Here is a 24,364-nt window from a genome sequence, read left to right on the forward strand (position 1 = left end):
GCTGCAATGTACCTTTTCAAATCATGGAAGATTTTTTTTAGATGCTGTAACTGGTGACCATTTAACATCCATCCACCATTTTTAATCCCCTTTTAGATTTTTTGCCATTCACTTAATTGAACCTCTAGTGTGAGAAAATTATCTTTAAAAGCACATTTTTAAAACTGCAGGTATATTATAATTTGGATATACAATAATTTTTTTAAAGTAGTTTGAAATAGTTTTAGAAGTGTAGCACATCATACTGCAGGGCACGGCAGTCACTTCTTGAAATATCATGTGAACTACCCAAACATAATATATACTAGGGCTGCACGATTTGGATAAAAAGTAATATTGTGATTATTTCGAAAAATATTGCGATTGCAATTTGAACTGCAATTATGATGGTAATGTTTTCCACATGTTCAACTGCCCACAAACAAATAAATTAGAGTGAAACAAAGTCTTCTTCATATCCAAATGTTACAATCCACCGTGTACGTTTTTTTTGTCCATTTTGTGACAGGATCTCAGCCCCGCTAATCATCAACATTAGTTTTTGAAACAGTCAACTTGAATATTAGGGATGCTCAAGTCAGGATTTTAACATCCGACAACGATCTCCAATTTTCATCTCATAAATCGATGCGGATCATTTAACTTTTTGTCAGCAGCTCTGTCAAAACTGGTTACGTGTAAGCTTTCTGCTCAATGTCTACTAAATGTTAACTAAATTTCCCTGTTGGTAAAACCATAGTTGTTGCCTAGTTTTTGCTGTCAAAAATAATGTTGATTGATTGAATAATTCAGTAAACACAAAATATAATAGTTACTCTTTATTCTAGGCCTTAAAAACTAGTAGGCTTATACAAACTATTATTTACTGTATATAAGATAGTCCTAAAGAATGAGGCTTAATGTCAAACTGAAGTTGAACTGATAACCCACTGGTGTAATTAAATTTAAACATTTTGGTTAGTTTGTCACCATTTCATTAAATTATTTTTATTCATTATTTTATTATATTTAATTTAGCAATGTATTATATTATAGTAACTAAATATTTGATATAGATTTATTATATGTATGTTCCTTTTCATTTTGTTGGATGTTGGTAATATTAGTTCCGCTTCACTTCTCCCCACGGAAACTAGTTCACTTGTTTCCGTGGGGAGTGTAATAAGGGTGACACACTCTCGTGAGGTAAACAAATGGCATTATACTGGAGGAAGAGATGTTTCTGGACTCCACAGGTGTTACTGATAATGCTGTTTGCTCCGCAATCATTTAATAAAGATGTTTGAATTATACCCCATCTTGTATTCTGCGATATTATTATGATACCTGTGCCTTGCAGAGATGCTGCTACCGCAGATAATAATAAAAAAAGGCTTCAAGGACGAGCCAGTTTAGTGTAAATAAAGAGTTTAGCGCACATAAGCAAACAGTTGCTGGAATTGTGGAGCACAGAACCGCTCTGAAAACACTGTAACAATGCGCTAATTTAATATAGACTGGACTGAGCAGCGCAAATAAACTTTGAAGGGAGCAGACTATTTATTTAATTAAATCGCAGCCCTTGCAATTTAATAAATCGCAAAAGGTCATAGCGCGGTTTCAATTAATTGTGCAGCCCTAATATATACCTAACAATAAACCAACTTACTTTAAACTTTAATGTACACTGATAGAATAAAAAGAAAATGCCATTAATCTCACACACAGTATTTCCTTAAATGTTTCTATGCAGAATGACAATGAATTATAAAATGAACAAAATTTTTCTTTGTTGGTACAACTTATAATCAAATTAATGATACCGCAGCAAAGAAGCATTGACCCCAGTGCTCATGTTCAACTAGATTTACACTTCCCACCTGCCCACTAAAAAAACAACCTGAGGTGGTCGACGGTTGCACCATGACAGAGGATTAAGTTTGGCCTTCTCTTTCTTGCAAACAGACCTACATACATGTTTGTGTGGGTGTTGGAATCTGGGTGGGAATTCTCAAGTAGATAAACCCCTCAGGGCACTCCAGATTGGGTTTCCTCCGTTACATGTTCGAGATTCAAAAGAATTCCTAAGAAAATTGAGAGACAGTCATGTACGTGAAGGCAGCTTTTGTGAGCTAGAACAAGGCTAGGCACAGCAAGCCAACCTCAATAACGCTCAGTTATATTGAATATCTAGATTCTCTAGATCAGTGTTTCTCAACTGTTGGGTCCACAAAAATAGGTCTCAGATCTGTTCAGATTGGGTCGTGGACAACAGGGAAAGTACAATTCCAAAGTTCTTCCTCCATTAATATTTTCCGCAGCCCAAGCAAAATATCGGCTGCGAGGCAAACTTAATTATATTAATCTCACGTTCAAAACGTTATGCATGCTGAAAATGCTTCTCATCTTAAAACGTGATGCATCTGAAGCCTGGTTTTCATGTGAGTGTGTGGTGTGATCAATCACCATCTTGCACCAATGATCAGCTTTGCTCTAACCTTGAGCGCAAGCATGACAACTGTGTTTCCCTCAATATTGCAGCGCAGACCACAAAACTAATGTCACCCATTTAAATTCTTATGAGAATTGTTTTAGTTTAAAGCGCTACAGAGGAAGTCAATCCTCTCAAACAGCTAGACAGCACAGACATTATAAACCGCAATGACAGGAACAAGAGAGAGAACACTGTGCATCCGCATATATAAAGGTTTTTCAAACACATCATCACCCTTACTAAAATGAATCATGATTTTACAATACTAACAGTCAATGTGTTATATTGATAAAAATGTTATAGTTAATAATATATTAGTTGTAATCTATAGGACCTTTTTTTAGTACAACCTATTGGATCAAATTTATTACAACCGTGGCAGTTGTAGTTCAACATTCTAAATGTGTTTAGGCTACAATTTTTTCATAAAAAACAAAATACTATATTTAGTTATTTTAATTTTTTAGAAAGACTTACTAGCCTACATTGACCTTACCACATAAGGAGCCACCCATGGGTTTACCTTTGCTTGTAAATATAAGGGCAAATACATTCCAAGACTTGTGAACAACGGTTTCCTCCAGTGTAATATTATTTAAAATATCATTCAAACAGAACTTATATTACACTGGAGGAACAGTGTAATATAAGCTCTGTTTGAATAATATTTTAAATTAGCAAATAAACTGGAAAATAAATATAATAGGCTCATATAAATAAATAGGTTAACTTTTAAAAGGAGGGCTAGAAAACTTCCTGTCTCTTTTGATGATGACATCAAATACAACAAAATGTCACTTGATACATGCTTATATTTGAAAGCCATGAACAAAACTATGTGAGATTAAAAAATACAACCCAGGCTACATTCAATCTAGGTAACGCTGTTTACTGTGTTGGGTTGCCCCTTGTTGTCCAATGTAAATTCTGGGTCCCGGAGCACAAGTTGAGAACTGCTGCTCTAAACATCCTGAAAAGGGTACCTTGCTTTTTCCATATCTGTGATTGCAAGAAAGACCTGCTGTTTCTCATCTGAGGGCCGCGGTGAAAATTTGAGCCGGCATGTGCCATCCGTCCCTTGTGACTGCTTACTGCAGATGCAGAGTCAGGAGCTCTCTGAGCCGCCCTCCGAGGACATGCTATACCCTACATGCACTACACCACCTGCTCAATCTAGCTAATAAAACAACAATTCACTATGATGCTCCACATCTCACCCAGGGCCACGGCATCATAGAAAACAATGGAGTAACAATGCAAATGGAATGTAACAGAGGCCGTGCCATCTTTAAGGCATGCTAGAATTAATGTGCTAGCAGTGGGTTAATGTGCAATTAAAACATTTCATGTGAATACTGTTTGTTTATGCATCAACAACAATCTCACTAGAGAAAGATCACATTAACGATCTCAGCAGCCACTAATGAAAGAATGAACACATGTACGACAAATACATACACTACAGCTCTGTTTCAAAACCTAGTAAGCTACCTCGCAGTCTATTGCCTACATAGGCAGCTGCCTTCCAAGACAGCACCTAACCTCATGAAACCTCATAAGTGACAATTTGGAACGCTCTACATAACTAGCAACTACGCACACCACACTTGAGACGTGATTCACAATTTATTTCAAAGGTTTGATGTTAGCATGCTGCTAAGCTAATAGCACGATATTCAAATAAGCTTAAAAATACACATCACACACAAACATTCGCTAAAATAAGCTATTTACTATGAAGTATTAATTTATTCGGTATTGAATATTATTTAAAAAAAATTTATAATAATATTTATTTTTTTCTCTGTGAGGCAGTTCACTAGGTTTCAGAACAGGGCATAAGAATAGACTCTTCTTTTAAGCAACTGTATTTTAAGACACACTGGAACAGGACTGCTTTGAAATCATAGAGCCCAAAAGGCTTGCAATGTTTGTCAACAGTTAATTAAAAAGCACTGAGAGACAATGACAAATACTGTTTAAAGATGATCCCTGGCAAGCCCCACACAGTGTATCATTGCTGTCTCTGGAATACACGATTAGTTTAATCTCATTACAGCAATGATAAATGATCAGTGCAACAATGGCTTCTGTTTTCTCAGAAGATGCACACAAGAATGAGGTATGAAAATATCAAGGTTTCATTGTGATATCACTTACTCTTATTGCTCCTCTTTAACTGACAAATTTATAGTGCTGCTATTCACAAGATATAAAACTTACAGTTTCAATTTGCTACAGCATAAATGAACCTCTTGACTATTCCGCTTGAAAAAAAAATCTAATTGCTTTGGATTTCTAAGAACCTATTCACCATTAAATCAACTCGATTTTTTCCTATGACAAGTCTCAGCGAAAACTATACACCAGACCTGCCATTTTACAATATTTGCACTCTGGGGTTTCTAATATGGCTCTTTATCGGAAAAGCCCAGAAGACATGAGCTTATGAGAATGTGAAGCATTCTGGGGTGAACGAGAGGGAAGGGCACATAGTGGCCTGTGAGCCCGGGCACACAGCACTTACCTGGGAAGTGGTGCTTGTCATTGCATGCCAATTTGAGCTCGGACATACACGCAGACAAACACACTTACACCACACTGGATTTATCATGCTCTATCTGGCGCAGAGTCTACACTAGCACTCCATAAAAGTCGCTCTGTTGCCTACAGCTGTCACCTCATGAGCTCTGCATGGAGGCTGTGATGAATGAAATGTATTTGTGGAGCAATAGGTGGAATACATTTTCATTCTGAGATTTGGCTTGAACAGTTAATAACTGCTAAATAAAGCTTTGGGACTTGCAGTTCTTTGATTCTGACACCCAGATAATTACAGGTTTCAAACAAAACATGGAAAATCAGAGTGATGTTATGAAAAGATTATTTAGAGATTATTTAAAATTACTTAAAATGGAAGGTAAATTAGTTGTTTTAATAACATACAACTATATTATTGGATAAAGTTTTCAATGTTAAAACACCTTCTATCCCAGCTTAATATGCAGAGATAAATATAGGTGCCCCAGTGGTAGGCTGATTTTCCATAAAGCATAAACACAGCAGCTCTGTGGCTCTATCAAAATATTGCTGTTGGGTTGAGCATCCTGACCAGCCTGGCTCAACCAATAACATGAGTTTGGGGCAGAACTCTCTGTTTGTTTGAACAATGGAAGGCAGGGGGAGTGTTCGGGATACCGTTTGCAATACTAGTGATGCAGAAAATACACCCTTCACCTTTAACTCGACTCTGATTCGGAAATAAACAAGACAAGATCAGCTTGCACTTTGATATTAAAAATGTCAAAATATCCATGCAAAATAACCCAAGTATCCAAATATAAAGAAAAAGAGAAATCTGAGAAACAATTACATTTAATAGAAAATCACCCTGTTCTGTGACCCTAAGGGATTTGGTGGATCTAGTATGAATTTCATTCCATCCATTTGTCATGTTCTCCTGACATCTGATCGTTACCTTTCATTCAGTTTTCATTTAGTCTCACCTTGTGCAAATGCCTAAGCCAAGGTTATTACAAGCAGCAATGCAAATCCTCCTTCTCCTAAAAGCCAAATCTGGATGAGAAATAATATTTATCTTTCCTTAAAAAACCTAATTCATTTACTTTGTCAGAAAACATGTATGAATCCCCTGGGCCATGTTGAATGTAATTGCATGTCCCTCTCAGAATCACAGCAATCACTCGCAGGGATGGAGGAAATCTCCCACTCACAGACAGCGTCAGACAGCTCAGACACGGTGACAAGTTCGAGGGTTTTACATGATGGAATACATGGCAGTATTTCAATACATAAAATGAACGGAGATGTATGGGTTGCAATAGGAGTTCTTGTGCACACCACAAATAAATGCATACAGATACACTGTTCAAATGCAGAACTGTGTTCTTTTTTAAATCTATTAAAGTGTTTCTACAGCCAATTACTTCACTCACTTAATACACTTTACTTACACTTCGCTTAATATTTGAAATGGCTTTCTAAAAAGGTAAAAGGGATAGTTTCCATACAATGAAACCGAATTGTCCCAGAGGCTCTCATTCTTCCATACACAGAAGAAAGTCATAAAGGTTTACAACAACACAAGGGTAAATTATGAAAGAAATCCAATTTTTGGGTGAGCTTTCACTTTAAACAATCTCCTAACCCAAACGGGTTCTCTAAATAATCAGTGTACTTAACCGTACAGATATTTAATTCTCAAGACAAAGCTTGATCTCTTTAAGCAACCATGAATAGAGTAGCAAAACTACCAGTTTAACAGAGAACATGGCTCACTGAATAAAGAGCAATTTGCCACAGTTAAAAGAAAACAAGTTGAGGACAACATGTTTGTTTTGCTTAAGCTGAATTTGCAAGGCACACAGCAGTCAGACTTCAAAGCACTGCAAGCTTTTATTGGCACCAAAAAAATGTAAAGGTAATTGCTTGTGATTGTGCAAAATTGTCAGTGTGTTGGGTACATTTTGTCCTCTAGTGCCAAATCTCAAGCCCTCATATTGGGAAAAAAAGATTAGCTCTGTCTCATTTTTGATTCAGAGTACTTGCTCTCGCCGACAGAATCAGGATACAGCCATTGTGACATCTTCTGCGTTCATTTTTCAAAGAGCATCAAATCAAACATGCATAAGCCTATGACAGCGTGGGCCTGGAAGTCCCTATATCTGAGGGCAAAGCACTCAGAATGGCACCAGCTAGCTAATGCTTTGCACATCACATCCCAGCGCATCCATGGTCATATTGTAGGATTGCTCCTATACCAAAATTGGTACAATACCAGTCCTGTTACTTTGGTATCGATACTATAATCAACAAATAAAATAGTAGTTATATTTTTCTGTCTTCAATTTCATGTATCCAGTTGAATAGAGCTTTCATTTAAGCTGGACTTTTATTTTGACAGACCTTTGAGTTCTTCCTATTTTTGACAGGTTAATTATATCAAGCTTCCAATTACTGCTGGGATAATCCAATCGCAACTCTCGAGCTGTACTGGAGGAGTTCATTTAAGTGTTAACAGCCATTTATACTCTAAACACACTGCATAAAAATTAAGCACCGTAGTTACAGTGTGTAGCATTTGTTTGTGTGTGTGTGTGTGTGTGTGAGCAGATGACAGAACAGAGCGGCACCTCTTGTTCATTTTGTAAAGTGCAGTGTATGGGACTGTACAATGTATAATTCAATTACATCCTTCTGCTGTTTAAATATCACTCTTGGCCGTATCCAGAGGTTTTTTTATTTTATTTTTCAACAGTCACATCTCATGATCATTTTGCTAATTAAAGCATACTGTAATATGGTACCGAAATTAGCAAAAATATTATATCGTACCATTTCAATTTTTTTGGTATCGCGATACATCGTTAGTATCGGTAAACCACGCAACCCTATCACATTGTCAGCTTCTGAGTTGGAGGCAGCCTCCAACATGTTTTCAACTTATGCAGCCTGGAAGCAGATTTGGTCCCACACCACGATCTTTACAGATGCATGTAATTAAAATCAAAAGTCCCTCTCTCCCTGCTTCACCAAGGTCATGGAACTGTGAGATGAAACAGAACAATGTACTCATAAGTCTGCAAGGAAATCAAAAGAAGTCATGAACTTCTATTGTCTGAATAATTTGTGGTTTGGATATTAAGATGCTATGCTATTCAGCATGGCTGAAATTATTGTTAAAAGCTGGTCGCAATCTCTATCACCAAAGAAACAAAAGTGCACAGACAAGACAAGAAGGTGATTATGCAGGTAAGCACTTAAATGCAAACCACTCAAAAGGCCATCAAAGTATTAAGTGTAATAAATGAACACTGCTATGCTTGTGGTGCAGCATGAGAACTCAGAAACAAAGCCTGACTCTGGTTAAAAAGTGGGTGTGTGCAGGTGGTGGCTAGACAAGTGTTCAGCTTTATGATGAATGAACGTGTGCCAACTATTTCACAATTTCCCCACAATAGTGTTCTAACAGTTAAATGTCAACCTGTCAAAACACTGATTAGTGTTCCGCAGGTTTAAAACGCTAATATATTGCATTCTGGCTATAGGCAATGAGAGGAAACTAATCAAATGAAGAGCATCAAAGACATAATTAACCCTGCTTTCGCCCTAAAGTCAGTCAAAAATAAACATGGAGTGTCTATGCTTAAAATGCTGATACTATTGTGTATTTCAGGTCTTTGCTATTTTTTTGGACTAAAGTTTGGTAGATTTTCTTCTTTCTCTGCAACTTTTTAAGGCAACAGACTACATTGCACCACTCCAGATCTTATCATTTCAGTGGCCCTATCCAAGACATGATAGTAATACTGCACATAAATATAAGAGATTAATCAATTGCAAAATTCCACAATTCTTGGTGAAACTCATAAAAGTCACAATATGTATGGTATCGTGACCAGAGTATCACCATAATATTGTATAGTGGGATCACTCACGATTCCCACCCTTAAATCGCCCAATGAATTAGGCAAGCTTTTGTCACACATGCCAAGAATTTGAATGTGAAAAGGGATCAACTAGACTACGCTGCTAAACTGGACAACCTGGAACACATTTGTTAGGCTAGACACAATAGAGACACAAATGTGCACAAGCAAGCAGTAATGTGAGCATTAATGACTAATAAACCTGTTACAGAATCATTTGATAGTAAAATCTGATAGATGAGGATGTTGACCATGTTATTTTGTTCAAAATTACATATCTAGAGATACTTTGAATGTCTTTTTTAGCAACTTTTCAACAAAGTTTGAGCCACATTTAGCTTAAATAAATCATGTGCAATACCACTTTAGTTCTGTTTACTGATTGACTTGAGTACCTTTACATTATTTTAACTAAAGCCTCTGCCGTTGGTAATGATGATCCTCGACATAGGGACCCTGTTTAAAGGAGGGAGGAAAATAAACTCCTATCCAAGACATATTCTCTGTTCCTGACTCATGCAAGTCAAGCCACTGATGGAAGGGACATTACATTGGTGGGTAAATCTGTGGCGTTTTAAAATACACACCAGCAGACACGCCAAATGAGAAGAACCCCTGTTGTGAAATGGGTGTTGATTTTTAAAATTTTACTTTTGTAATTGTTATGGTACCTACCACACAATATGTTAATTGTGACAATGTTTACACTACACTAACACCACAATTCAAAATGAGCAAGTTGAGAACTACGTACTTTCACCTTTGTTCCACAAGCAATCCACCCTGTAGTAAGGGGGAACTTTTTACATTATCACTATTCACACAGTAAACATTGACTGTGATTGTACAGTGCTGAAGAGATGACCAAACAAACCTCATCAAATGACAAGTTAGACTAAAGACTCATGCGAACATCTATTTTCAACAACAGTGTCCACCAAAGAGAAACTATACAGTCAGTACAGACACCACAAGCACATTAACAATTTACTGTGACATGAAATTGAGTTAGCAAGAACTCCAGTTGTTTACACTCCATAATCTATAGAAGTACTGGCGAAAAGAGTATCTAAATATGAATCATTTCTGTCAGAATCTGAAGCAATAACATAACTTGTGGTAAGGCTTGTGTCAGGGTGATACAAAATCATCACAGCTTAAATCAATAAACCACCTCATTCAACCAAGCATGTATGAAAACAACATTTGCTCTTTTTAACCAAAGATGAAGTATCTGCGGCTCTCGTTTTTCCGAACGCGGTCGTCCGCGATTAAAAGAAGCTGCAGTGTTACTACAGCACAACCTGGTACAACATCACATTTCAGCACATGGTTAAAAGCCTCGTTACCTATTACTTCTCAAGCAGCTATAATATAATTACACCTAATCAAAAAGGCCCGACGTGTTTAAATTACATTTGTGCAGCGAAGAAGCTCGTGGTGATTTTCTACCCATCTATATATGCCCATGTATGCGTGCCAACCAACCGTCCACCACACGACAGTGCCCTCTTCATCTAAACAATGCAACACACCAGAACGATACTGCTGTATGTAAACGGTGGGCTTCACCGGTTAACGCGTAAGTGCACGGTTCACAAAGCCAAATTCCGCGTCCCACTTAACACACTGTCCTGGAAAAAATTGCCCAATAGTGAGCGGTTGTTGTTTTGCTTCGAAAACACCATCATAATGCCGTACCGCGAACATTTCAGTTCAGTGCAATTAAGACGAGCTTGTTTCCTGCTAAGAAAAACGTGTCTCTACACCTTAGTGATACTTTGCCTATTTCTTTAAGTGACTCTTTTGTTAGCTGAGGTTGGAGCTAGCTCGGAGGCTACGGACTGATTTCAATGCAATGCATAAAAAAACATTTCCCTAGTCACGGGGAGAGCGAGGTGTGAACATAACAGGGAAAAAACACACAGAACTTACTTTCAGGTCCAATCACAGCACGGCACTTAAATGCTCCTGGATTTGAAGTTGCATTCGGTTTTGTCGCCTCGCGCTTCACAAACACTGAGGGAAAAAGCGCACGGCGTTTCGTTAGTATGACTGTCTGACTCAACTAACGTAGTGCACGGCAAGTTGAAGTGTCAAATTACACGGGCTATTCTATTACCACAGAGCCATGCTTGCTGGTTGCTGACAAAATGTGTCCCAGAGTCGCGTAAAGCGGTCGCGCCGTTGGAATACACGGGTTGAATTGCAGATGAACGGACTGGATTTACACTAGTGCTAGTTGTGTGTTTAATTGAGCGTTTTGTTTGCTGTTTGAATCCTCTAAGATATCATTTGGCGTTAATTTATTGTAACCATATCAAATATATCGCTCCAAGATCAAATACAACGTGCTTGGTACGGCTTAAGCTGTAAAATACAGAATTACAGCACACCTTGAAGTGTAATAATTATGATAAGTTAATATTTATTGGCACGTTTTTTTTGTTTGTTTGTTTGTTTGTTTGTTTGTTTAAAATTAGCTCGTTTGCTTATTAGCTGGGAAACTTAAGTGTTATAAATGTCTTGCGTATATATGAATAAAAACGGTTATAATTCATTATCAACACATTTCCTCTACATACACAAACAAACAAACCACGCTTGTCCTCGCTTCCCGCGTATAAAGGGAATCGCTCCTTCCATATTTTGCGATTCGCCGGTCTCCGATGGAAAGCTCTGAATAACAAAGACATGTTTGAGAGCAGCAGCGCCAGGTTTGGCTGAGTGGTGACGTCAAGGAACAATGACTCTTCCAACAGTGCAGAGACACAGCGCGCATCTACTGCCTCCTCAGACAATGCTGCACGACTGAACTGTCCAGGGGGGTGGCCGTGCAGTTCCGAAAGTCTAGTAGTGCATCAGTTAGAATCATTCACTTCATATGCTGCGCTGGTTCACACCACTCACACTCACAAAATTCCATCATGTCTTCAGGACTTATGCCCCAAAATATGGAGATATGCAAATGCACTGCCTGTGAGTTTCCCTTGTGACAGGAGCAATGCAAAGTACTCGAAATGACAAGGGGTATTACTGACATTAATATACAACTGAACCAACAATTACCCTTTGCATTGTTTTGATAAAAGTGACATATATCTCAAACAGTGTAGGATTTTTTTTTCAGCCACCTGTCAATTACTTCCCGAAGATCTGTGACCGGTGCTTTCAGTGAAGTGTTTGGAAGAGTCTTTTGACATCCTTAGCTTCTCAACTGCATGGTTGTTGACATTAATGCATGGGGCCCATACTCTGAGCACTTTGTCTCAAGGACACTTGCTCCTGTACAAGTCTAAGTTGGCAGGGATAAATCTAGCAGATGACATCATCAGTCACAGGCAGTCATTCATATTTATTTCTGTCCTGTTCTTAAAAGGAGATGGCGATCTGCCGAATGACAATTTAAGTGTTAGAGTCAATGTCAAAGCACCTATTCCTCAGTTTTCCTACTCATTATTCTTGCTTGTCCCATGCTTTCTTTTCAGTCCTGACATTGAATAATTTCAGACTGGCCAGTTTGAATGTCCAGGAACCCTTGAACTAGGGCATTCTTAAAATCTTGAAGGATTTCATCAAGACCTGACTTTCAAAGTGACTAAATGTAACATCAGTATCAAAGCACAATGTTTACTGCTGAGTACCTCAGTGTCTATTGTAATATACCTTTTAAGCTGCTTTTAATATCCTGTGTTCTGGGCCATTAATCATGTTTTTGTGAAGTCCTTCAAATATGCCACAGTTCATGTGACCAAAATCACAAGCAGTCAATGAACAGCACACTTCAGTTGAAAGCTGGTTGTTGTAAGAGCTCCTAGAGTTAGTGGTTAAGGCCTCAACTCCTGCGTTCTGAGACAATATGACCAGATGGCTGCCAAGAAGATGGATGGACTTTAGGTGGAGTGATTTAAGATTGGCTGAACCTCTGTATAATTTTGTAAATAAACAGATGCAAGAAATTAACATAGAATTTAGAAGGTTTAAATTAGAAGAATTAGCATTATACACTAGATAGCAAGGCAAGGTAACGCACAGTACTAATTCATTGTATAATGGTAAACAAAACCCTTTTTTTCCTAATTTAAAAGGTTTTACTTTAAAAAATATATATTTTTGACTCCAGTCAAATCAGTAACCTTATAAAAGCTGTTTTTCTCTAAATGGAGAGGGTCCCCTCATGAAGGCTGCCATGTTGGAATCACATGACCAACTGAATACTTCTATCTTAATCTTAGCAACCACCCTGTTATTGGACACTTTCATTCTGGGATTAAATTAATCCTGGTTGACGGCAATCGCATCAATAGCACCAGTTAAACTAAAAACTATTGCAGTTGAATGATGCTGCATCTATGCCCCTAGGTGCCAGTTCACCACAACATATTAAAAAATGACTGAGTGCACCTTTAAAAATCAAATATTGAACTGTATGAATATTACCATCAATTTAGTCTCACCAGTATGCAAAATTATTAACATGTCAGTCTGAATTGGAAAACTCAAAACAGCAAAACCCTGCAAATCAGTCATACTTGGCTAATCTTAGCATTTTCCCACTGCTGTCCGCCACCCTATCAGAATAGTTTTGTGACAGATTTTTGGGTACTGATCCATTGGTTGAGACCACATTGAAGGTCACATTCTATGCACCACGTTGATTGCTATATCCGTCTTCTGATAAAAGACCAAATTAAATTATATAAAGATAAAACCTAAATTATATCATGTAAGAACAGTGGCGCAGTGGGCTGTGGACACACAAAGGACGGATATGAGTTGTAAGATCAAGAGGCTTGACCCAGGCTTGAGTCTGACCTGGGCCATGACCAAATCCCACTCACCCTTTCTCACTCCTACTTTCTACACATTACTGGTCTATCAGAGCAAAAATTCAAAATATAAAATAAATGGTTTGTATCCAGGTTTTGCTGTGCTTCTGTTCTTTTCAACCCAAACTGACATGAGCTGGATCACACACTGAGCACCACAGCTCAGCTAATTCCCTGACAATCACAGGGGAAATGACTGATGCTGCTGGGACTTCATAGCTACATGATGGAAGGAGAGTTTCAGTTCTGCTGACATAAGCTTTCACACACAGACTGAACGTTCACAGATTATTTACAGCTCCTTTATACAGCACTCTATCGCCCTCACAGTCCTCCTTAGAGGAAACACAAGTGACTGTGCCAAATCACCATTAACTAAGTAGGTGTAAAGGCTATTACAGAAGCGTAAAACAGACAAATATGGGAATTGCAGATCAAGGTCATATCAGCAGCATTTATTTATATGTTACAGTGGCACAAAAAGATCAGCCCACACAGAGAAAGGCAGAGGTGCACAACGTATTTGACAACAAGGCACAAGAGAAATCCATTTAAGTACACTATTGATTCCCTTTAGAGTACATCCACTGTGAGCAGAGGCAAGAGAGGGAGAAAAATAGAGAAAGAGAAAGAGAGAGGGAGGGAGTAAAACAGATGCATCTGGCTCTCTGTTTGCAGGAGTTGAAGAGGAGCTCTCTTGAAGACCCCCACCCTCCTCCCCCTCTTTTATTTCGGTGAAAAATGTGAGCCATAGTGGATAAAGCAGACAGTCTGTACCCCATGCTGACTGGCCCGACTGGCTTTGGAGAGGGTAGAGGCAGTCAAAGTGAGCTCACAATAGAGCAGGAGCATTCAGAGAGCTAACTGCTCCCTCAGGCCATGTAGGAAGGAAGAGGAAGGGGAAGAAAGAGAGAGCTAGAAGAAGAGGTAGGGGATGGACATAAAGACTAAGTTAAAGTTGATTTGGAACTTAATGAAGAGCCAATGCTGGATGCTGCTTATTTTCCCCTCCTCTACAAAAACACTGTTTGGACAATACTGACTCTTTATACAATCAGTGGAACTGATGTTACATTACTTTCTCCAATTTCAGTTTAAAATGCAGAGACAACTATGAGTAAGCCATTTGTAGGCTGATTAAAATCAACACTGGCTAAAACAATGGCAAAAGTTTGGGGTGGGTCTATACAGTATGATTGTCCAACCAATTGAAGACAAGGGGGCGTGTTCAAAAACTTGGTTAAAATGCATTATTTTTACAGTTCTGTTTGGTGATGCTAGTGGTGCAGAAATTACACACATCACCTTTAATTTTAGCAGTTTATGAATAGACAATAATATGTGTTTGAATTGCAAACTCACATAAGTGCATTTATGTCACTCCCTATAGAGGTTAATTTTAGCATTTGAACTAGGAACAGTAGACAGGCAGACGAGAGAGTAAAGTTCACTGGTTCCAGTTTATATTAGGTGTCTTTAACTACTATGTACTTACGTATTTGATACAATGTACTCATTACGTACATACTGGCTGTTGCATTGTACTTACATTAAAAAAACCTGTTACACTGTTAACCAAACCCTTACCCTAAACCTACCTGTACCTCAACCTCAGTAGCAGCAAATGTGAATCTTGTGAGAATTTTTCAGAACAACATGTAGTAAGACAGTAAATACATTGTATTGTATGTATTTTCATGTTAGTACATAGTAAAGACACCTAATATAAAGTGTGACCAGTTCACTAGTTCACAGTTGTATTCTGTTTGATTGTTAATTAACCCCATTAGATAACATGACACAAGTTGCTTGAAATGTATCTTAGTACCTCTCATTCAAAATTACAAGATGGTTAAATTCCCTCTTGATCGCCTGCTGGACTTATCTTTCCAAATGTATCAGACCAGCACTTAAAATCCCATTCCCACACCCCACACCCCAACCCACAAAAACAATTAAAAAAAAATAAAAACAATTAAATAATACAATGTTCTATTAATATGGCCAACACGCCTATTGATTGTTTGTTCTTAAATCAGACATTCTCTAAACTCTCAGATTTACCAGTTCTCAAAGCGGCTTTATGATATCATAACAGCCTTTGACATTTGCTTAAAGTTTTTCAGGGCGCAAACAATGAGTTGTTCTACATATTATAATTTCAGTACTTTGAAGTGCAACATTACCACCTGTTTTCAAGTAGGGCTCATACAACATAAAATCTTGTTGAAATGTGTTCATCTTTAAAGTAGATTATATTTGTTGGTAATTGCCAACTATTGATGAGTACAATACAGTCAGATTTACAGATTCCACTCAAATCAAAAGGATAAAAGCAGGTACAGGGCTTTTAACAAACCAAGAGAAATAAAAAGGAAAATATTAAAAAGTTAGTGTTTAATGAAGTCATTTGCATGTTTTGCAGATAAAAAGCACCACTCACTTCTTGCACTCATGAAATGAGTGCATAAGGATTTTCATTTGCTGCATAAAAACGCAGTCCAGACTGCATTGCGGAGAACTGAGCCTCCTACTCAGGAAATAAATGAACTCCTTGTCAGAGAATGACCAGCATTTTCTCAGAGCCTTTAGATGAGTATCGTATTACTGAAGAACTGGCATGAGCAGACAGGTTGAGACTGAGAAATACCTTCCTGTACATGACATCATGTAGTTGAGAGTTTCAGAGAGCAAGGGCTTTAGTTTAAGCATGCATATCTGTGTTTGTGATTCATAAGGGAAATGAGAATAAGGCCGCAGGCTACATTCTACTTTGATTTTGGATTTCCATTTCTCCTACTGTGGTCATTGAGACAGCATGACACATTACTCTATCTGGCTGGATAAAAATGATGCAACAGATCTGTCTCTCTTCTTAAACATTTGAATAATATAGACATAAATATTTCAATAAACAGTACATGATCATTATAAACAGGACTGAAACAAAAAGTTGACTTCATGACTCAGTATTCAGATTTGAACACAATAGTGTTATCAGTATTACCATGTAAAATAAAAAAAAAGCAATAACCTTCAGACAGGAGCCAGTCTTGTGAGTCCAAGCATGTTTCACAAGCACAACAAGTGGGAGCTTCAATTGGGCAATTAGAGGACGAGTGGCATGAAAACATGCTAATGAAGTTAATCCTTCAAAGGAGTGATGGCTCTCAGGCTCTGATGACAGGGATGCTAATGCCTCCCACTGACTACGTTGGGGGAGAGGAGCTGCACAAAAGACTGTCCTGCAGTCTTCGAGATTGTGTCATTGTGTGGGTTGAAATTAACTTGCACTCAATTCCCAATGAGGGTGGTCTTCCCTCCGTACGGATCCCACGCAAGCCGTAATATATAAATTGTGTAAGGCAGAGATATGACATGGTTTAAATATATTAACAGCTTGTCATTATTTCATTTTGATTTTCTGCATTCCTTGAAGAATGCATTTGGCTGCTAATTAATAATGAATTAAGACTGACCTGGAATTTTTAGAATAAGTCATTTTTATCATCATGTACCCTTAAGTGTTATTCCTAAAGACCAAATCATACAACAGCGATGTGTGATTGCTATCAAGATCCTAATCTTCATGGATTGAGTCTGGTTTCTTTCAGTTTGTTGGTTAAACACCAAGACTCTACTCTACTCTACTGTAAGCCATTTTTGGGTTGATTTCCCCTGAAAACAGGGGGGGGGGTGTTTAAGAAAATAGTTTGAAAACAGTAACTATTTCTGCAATTCCGTTTGAGGGCACTTGTGGTGCAGACATTATACACTTCAACTTTAAATAAATCTGCCTCCAATGACATTTGCAATAGGCTACTGATACCACAGAAAATACTGACATCTGCTGGCTGAGTATCAGTAGCATACGCAGGATGCGGTTAGCAGTGAGACACTGTGGTTTCTTTAGGGGTTTGAGGTCACAAGTGATGGCCAGTTAAGTTTATTTTTTACTTTTTTATCAAATCTGAAGCAATTGAGTCATGAAACATCAAACCTAGCATGGAGAGGTGACATAAAATATGCTAAATATTTGCATAATGTAAGCAAAATATGTTATCCAGGTTTTGTTCTTTCTTAAAAGGTATGTTTGTGGTTGTGTGTGTGTGTGTGTGTGTGTGTGTGTGTGTGTGTGTGTGTGTGTGCACTGAAGTGATATTTTGTGTCATTCAATGATTACAGTGTGGTGCAGTGGAAATTAACAAACTATTAAAAAGTCATGGAAAAGCCATAGAAATGCAGTTAACAGATTACAATAAGGTTGGCAATTCCTTAACATTAGTTAAAGGGATAGTTCACCCAAAGATGAGAATTCTCTCTTCATTTACTCGCCCTCATGCCATCCCAAATGTGTGACTTTCTTTCTTTTGCTGATCACAAACAAAGATTTTTAGAAGAATATTTCAGCTCTTTAGGTCCTCATGATGCAAGTGATTGGGTACCAAAATATTGAACCTCCAAAATTCACATTAAGGCAGCAAAATAGTAATTCATAAGACTCCAGTGGTTAAATCTATATCTTCAGAAGCTATAAGAGAAGTGTGGAGAAGAAAAAAAAATGTCAAAAGTAAAAAAGGTCTTAAATATTGATTTGTTTCTCACCCACACTTATCATATCGTCTCTGACGACATGGATTTAACAACTGGAGTCTTATGGATTTTGGTACCTATTCACATGCATTGTGAGGACCTACAGAGCTAAAAGACTCCTCTAAAAATCATTATTTGTGTGTGTTCAGCAGACAAAAGAAAGTCATATATCTGGGACAACATGAGGGTATGTAAATGATAAGAGAATTGTCTTTGGTTGAACTATCCCTAATAGTTGTATATGTTAACATAAGTTAATGCATTATGAAAAACATGGAAAAAACAATAAACAAAATAATTTTGATAAATTGTAAAAAGATATTGTTCATTGTTCATGGTACCTAATGTAGCAAATACTGTAAAACCTTATTGTAAAGTGCTACCGGAATTTCTATACTTGATATAAATGTTGCTAGAAATTGCTCTTTTTGAGAGTAAAAATATCAAATAAACGTTAAAGTTCTTATACATTAATCACAAAAAGATTGGAAAAGTCATGAAGATTAATCCTGTAATTACATACTCTAAGTAATCTTAAAGTGATACAGTTGCTTATTGCATAACCCATGATGACCAAATAAATCAATAAACATGAATTTGGATGCACTTAGTCTCTGGTACAAATATTCTAAATATGCAGTGTCAAATCTCTAGCTAGGTTTTCTTTTTATAGCAACATGTGTCAAATGCATGTAGAAAAGAAGCTACAATGTAAATTATTAACTCTGTTTACTTATCTAGCCAACAACATTAAGAATAAATAAACACCCTGTCAAACAGCCAATAGACAGTGTACAGTGTACAGTTCCTCATTGTGAATTTAAATGCAGCTTCCGTTAATACTGGAGTAATTTCACACTCAGAATTCAGGAGATGATGGTTTGGTAGAACTCTGGGAAAATTTACACGGTGTGCATAGTGTCTAAATATGACTGAATAGACTGTACTACAATATCGTAATGGGAGGTTAATCACTGTAATGTAAAAATATATCAATTTGAGTTGAAAGACTTGAACGAGCAGGTTCATCAACAAAAGGGTGATCTCTGGGGATGATCATTCCAGGCTCCATTCATAGACTGCTGTCAACACTGTTTGGAATGTGTCACCAGGCAACAGCTGAAGCAAAAACCACACCTGGCAGTCCTAAAATTACTACAGGAAAAATGTCTCTTTAACCAGAGATTTGAACAAATATCAGACCCCATATGTATCCTCATAGCAAAATACATTTTGTTCTTTAACTTATTTAAAAGTGCACTTCTAACACTTTACAATAAGGTTTCATTGGTTAACATTAGGTAATTCACCAGGTATCATGAATGATCAATGAAAAATATATTTTATACAACATCTGTTATACAATTGTTCATTGTTAGTTTATGTTAGTTCATAGTGCATTAACTTGTTAACATATACAAAGTTTTATTTAAAAATGTGTATTACTATACGTTGAAATTAACGTTAACCAAGATTAATAAATGCTGTAAAAGTAACTAATGTTAACAAAATGGAACCTTATTGTAAAGTGTTACAAGTGCACTCAATATTTTATAATTAAAAAAAGGTTTGACCTAATAGAAATAAACAGCACTTTTGGGGAAAACAATAGGTTTACAATCATGATGAAGGGTCACCTCATGAGAGCTAACATGATGGGATCACCAGCTGAATACTACATGCTTTATCTTAGCAACCCGGGAAATCGACACGTTGCATCTGAAAGTTAATACTGACGAATTACTGACAGGTGGCATACCCCATCAGAGATTTGTGCATTATTTCAACTGTGGTCACCTTTCTCTTTAGTTCTACTGATATTATGTTGTGCAAGTAACCTTCTCGACAGGGGTTCTGGATACCAAGATGTACACACTCTCATAAACAATGTTTTGGAGGTTGCATTTTCGCTCTAAAATTAAATTTTTACTCAAATTATGTTAAGGTTTAGGGTATGGGTTTGGGTTTGTCACGATCCCCTGTTGTCTGCCCTGTTGTCTGCCACTTGTCACCTGTCCTAAACTACACTTCCCATAATTCCCTGCCCTCATCACTGCCAGCAGTCATTCATTGTTCTCACCTGTGTGTCGTTTATTCATTATCCTTGTGTATTTAAACCCTGTTGTTTCACCATTTGTAGTCGGTTGTTAAATGTAGATGACATGTCGGTTCCTGTATGTGCCTCACCCGTGTTAATGTTTGCGCTTGTTAAAATTTCAGTTTCCCATCGTGGATGTTTGATTTGTTCCCGTGTCTACCTGTTATTTGTATTTATTTATAGTTTCATTAAAACCACTAGCCGCACCTGGATCTAGCCTTCTTGACTTCCCTTCTTCATTCGTTACAGAACAACCGACCTAAAATGGATCTAGCGGCGTTCTTCGTGGAACTAACTCGGATAGACTTAAACATTCGTGAGTACTCCCACTTCTTCTCCTGCGTGGCCGGCCACACCGGTTGGGATGACAACCTCCTGAAGGACGTTTATAGGATCGGTGTACCTAAACACCGATGCTACGATTTGCCGGAGATCGGAGATTACACCTGGCAGGAGTATGTGGAGCTCATTGTGGAGACATTTGCGACAGAGGAACCACCTCTCTCAATCCCGGGTGCAGCTTCAGAACATGCCAAGCCCTCCACGGTCAGCGAGCCAGCACCTGTAGCCTCGCTCGTCCCAGAATCAGCGTGCTCAGCCTCGTCCGCCCGGAGGAGGAGAAGAAAGGCTTCCGCTCTCCAGTCTCCACCTTCCACGTTCAATGAACCAGAGCTCACGCCTGCCACGGCCAACGAGCCAACGCCAATGCCCACGACTGCCACGGCCAACGAGCCAATGCCAACGAGCCAATGCCCACGCCTGCCACAGCCAACGAGCCAACGCCCATGCCTGCCACGGCCGATGCGCTGGAAGTCTCATCCGTCCCAGAGCCAGTGTTGCCAGCCTTGTCCATCCCAGAGCCAGCGTTGCCAGCTTTGTCCACCCGGAAGAGGAGGAGAAGAGGAAAGGCTTCTGCTCCCCAGAGCCCACACCTGCCACGGTCAGCTCCCCAGAGCCCACGCCTGCCACGGTCAGCTCCCCAGTGCCCACGCCTGCTATGGCCAGCGAACCAGCGCCTGTAGCCTCGACCGTCCCAGAGCCTTCCACGGCTCTGCCTCCAGAGCCTCCCCGGGCCTCCCCGGGCTCCGCCTCCCGAGCCTCCCACAGCTCCGCCTCCCGAGCCTCCCACGGCTCCGCCTGCTGAGCCTTCCAAGGCTCCGCCTTCAGCACCTCCCACGGCTCCGCCTTCCACGGCTCCGTCTCCAGAGCCTTCTACGGTTCCGCCTCTTGAGCCTTCCATGACTCTGCCACCTGAGTCTTCCGTCACTCCGCCTTCCACGGCTCCGATCTTGGAGTTCTCCATGGCTGTGGCCTGTGGCCACCTTCCAGGCCTCCTGACTCCGTCCCTGTCCTGTGGCCACCTCCCAGGCCGCCTTACCCAGTCCCTGTCCTGTGGCCACCTCCCAGGCCGCCTTACCCAGTCCCTGACCTGTGGCCATCTCCCAGGCCTCCTGACCCACTCACCATCTTGTGGCCCCCTTGGACTGCCTTTCTGCCCCTTGTGCCCCCGTGGACTGCCTGTTTGCACTTTGTGCCCCCTTTGGACTGCCTGTTTGCCTTTTTTGCCCACCTTGGACTGTCTGTTTGCCCCTTGTGCCCCCCTTGGTCTGCCTGCCCCCCCCCCCCCACTCCTTGGACGATTTTTTTTTTGTGGATATCTTTTCTTTTTTTCTTTTTAGGAGCGTCTGGAATCCGCTCCTTTGAGGGGGGGGGTTATGTCACGATCCCCTGTTGTCTGCCCTGTGTTTCTCACTTGTCACCTGTCCTAAACTACACTTCCCATAATTCCCTGCCCTCATCACTGCCACCAGTCATTCATTGTTCTCACCTGTGTGTCGTTTATTCATTATCCTTGTGTATTTTATACCCTGTTGTTTCACCATTCGTAGTCGGTTGTTAAATGTAGATGGCATGTCTGTTCCTGTATGTGTTTTGACCCTGTGCCTCACCCGTGTTAATGTTTGCTCTTGTTAAAATTTCAGTTTCCCATCGTGGATGTATGATTTGTTCCTGTGTCTACCTGTTATTTGTATTTATTTATAGTTTCATTAAAACCACTAGCCGCACCAGGATCTAGCCTTCTTCATTTGTTACAGGGTTAAGAGCATATTGTTAAACACTTTTACTCAACTTATGTCAAGGTTTTGGATTGGGTTTTGGGTTAAAGCATTTGTTAATAACATAATTAAGTGTTTAGTAAGTCTTCGAGTAAAGGAGCACAAGCCACGCAATCTTCCGTTGTTAGTTCTGAAGTTATGTTTTCAAATTAGCAACGAAGGCTCGGACTATATTAAAGCAAGATGCTAAATCTGTGGCGAAAGAAAGTAGTTCCTCGAGCGTTTTAGGGACAAAAACCAGAAAATGTCTTTGGATAAAACCCTGAACGATGCGTTAAGGTGTGGTAAATGTGGTATAAGCGTAATAATTGACTCCGGCCTGTTAAATTGTTGAGAAATAACGCACACCCGAGGTTTAATGGTCACAACGCGCACCTCGGGTGTGCATTATTTTTTTAACAATTCATCTGTCCATCTTCAATTATTCCTTACATATTAACATATAGGCCTGTTGACCATATTACATGATTTACAACTAAAAATGCAACTTGCTTTTGGCACCAGTCTGTGGATATTTTAACAGGAGATACGCACAATAACACTTCCAGTTTCGACCACTGGCATGCCGTAATTCAAATTTCTTTAAAATTTCAGACCGATTTCCGCAGCAGAACTTTCAACCTCCTGTCACCGAATTCACAGTGAGATCAGTTTGGACACTTTTGCTCAGAGACTAAATAATTAATAGCTGACTGCTACTAATTACTGAGTACTTTTCTACAATGTCACTGGTTACCAAAAATGTTTCTTTTGCATGAAGTTGCACCCATGCCGCTAAGTCCAAGATGACTGACTACTCATATCAACCAACACAACATGAGCAAATATTTACTGAGTGCACCTTTAAGAAATGGCTACATAAAAAGATTATTTAAGAATGATATTAAGGTAAAATGAATTTAGTTTCCATTCCCCCTTTTCTTAATTTAGAGAACTCTGTGCAATTAAAACCCTGATTTACATCATTGCCAATGAGGAGTGTGGCGTTTTGTCCATTATCGCTCCCCCTTACTCTCTATTCTCTTGCAGGCCTATCAATTTATTGTTATTGTTGGCAGTTCAGCTGAAGCTTCTGTATTGATTTCTCACCCTGAGTAAAGATAAGGTGGAGAATCGAGATGGATTCCATATCTATTATCTAATGGAATTCCTCCTCTTAGAGAGGCTATGGATTTTCTGCCATTGAACCTCTGCAAAAATAGAGAGGGGGGACAGAGTGGCCCCTACAGCTCAGAATAAGTCCCTACTGGAAGGATTAAAGTATTTTGTACAATGCAGCTGAGAAAGGCTGGGAGGCTAGGCCATTCTGGGACAGTAAAATAAGGTTTTCTGAAAGGGGACTGCTCTTATCATAAATGTTTATTGACCTGGAGAAGGTCTAATGGCCCAGCTAGTGCATGTACAAACAATTGTCCATGTAGTCTTCGCACAAACATACCATACAGGAAAATGATCTTTGCTGTGGCCCACAATGGTTTAGGATTATTAATTTACATTGCTCTGAAACCAAGGCTAATAAAAGTGGAGCGTGATTTCTCCACATAAGCTTGTGGATGTTAGCCATGCAGAAAATTCAACATTTACAGTGCTAAAATATAGGTCAGTTTCAGCTTAGCTATTACTGATATCCAGAGTAATGTCATTTGTTTATTCAAACTGAAACCCACATCCCAAGTCTATTGCTTTTCCTTATTGCATTTTGATAGTGTTCTATTGTGTCTGTAGACTATGAAAATATTATTGCATCCAAAAGCCTACCAAAGTATTGAGAAAAAAAGTGGGTTCTTCATATCCTGCTTAGAGCC

General features: G+C 39.0%; 1 protein-coding gene across 1 annotated transcript in view; it reads right to left on the reverse strand.

Annotated features, from left to right (window-relative positions):
* The window catches only part of LOC127660494 (zinc finger MIZ domain-containing protein 1-like), a 185,092-nt gene extending 174,115 nt beyond the window's left edge, over positions 1-10,977 (reverse strand). Inside the window, 1 exon segment of the mRNA XM_052150767.1 lies at positions 10,858-10,977. The gene's annotated coding sequence lies outside the window, so the exon portion shown is untranslated.
* Positions 10,978-24,364: the final 13,387 nt, after the last annotated feature.

Source organism: Xyrauchen texanus, chromosome 20 (assembly GCF_025860055.1).
Source record: "Xyrauchen texanus isolate HMW12.3.18 chromosome 20, RBS_HiC_50CHRs, whole genome shotgun sequence".
NCBI classification, from domain to species: Eukaryota; Metazoa; Chordata; class Actinopteri; order Cypriniformes; family Catostomidae; genus Xyrauchen; species Xyrauchen texanus.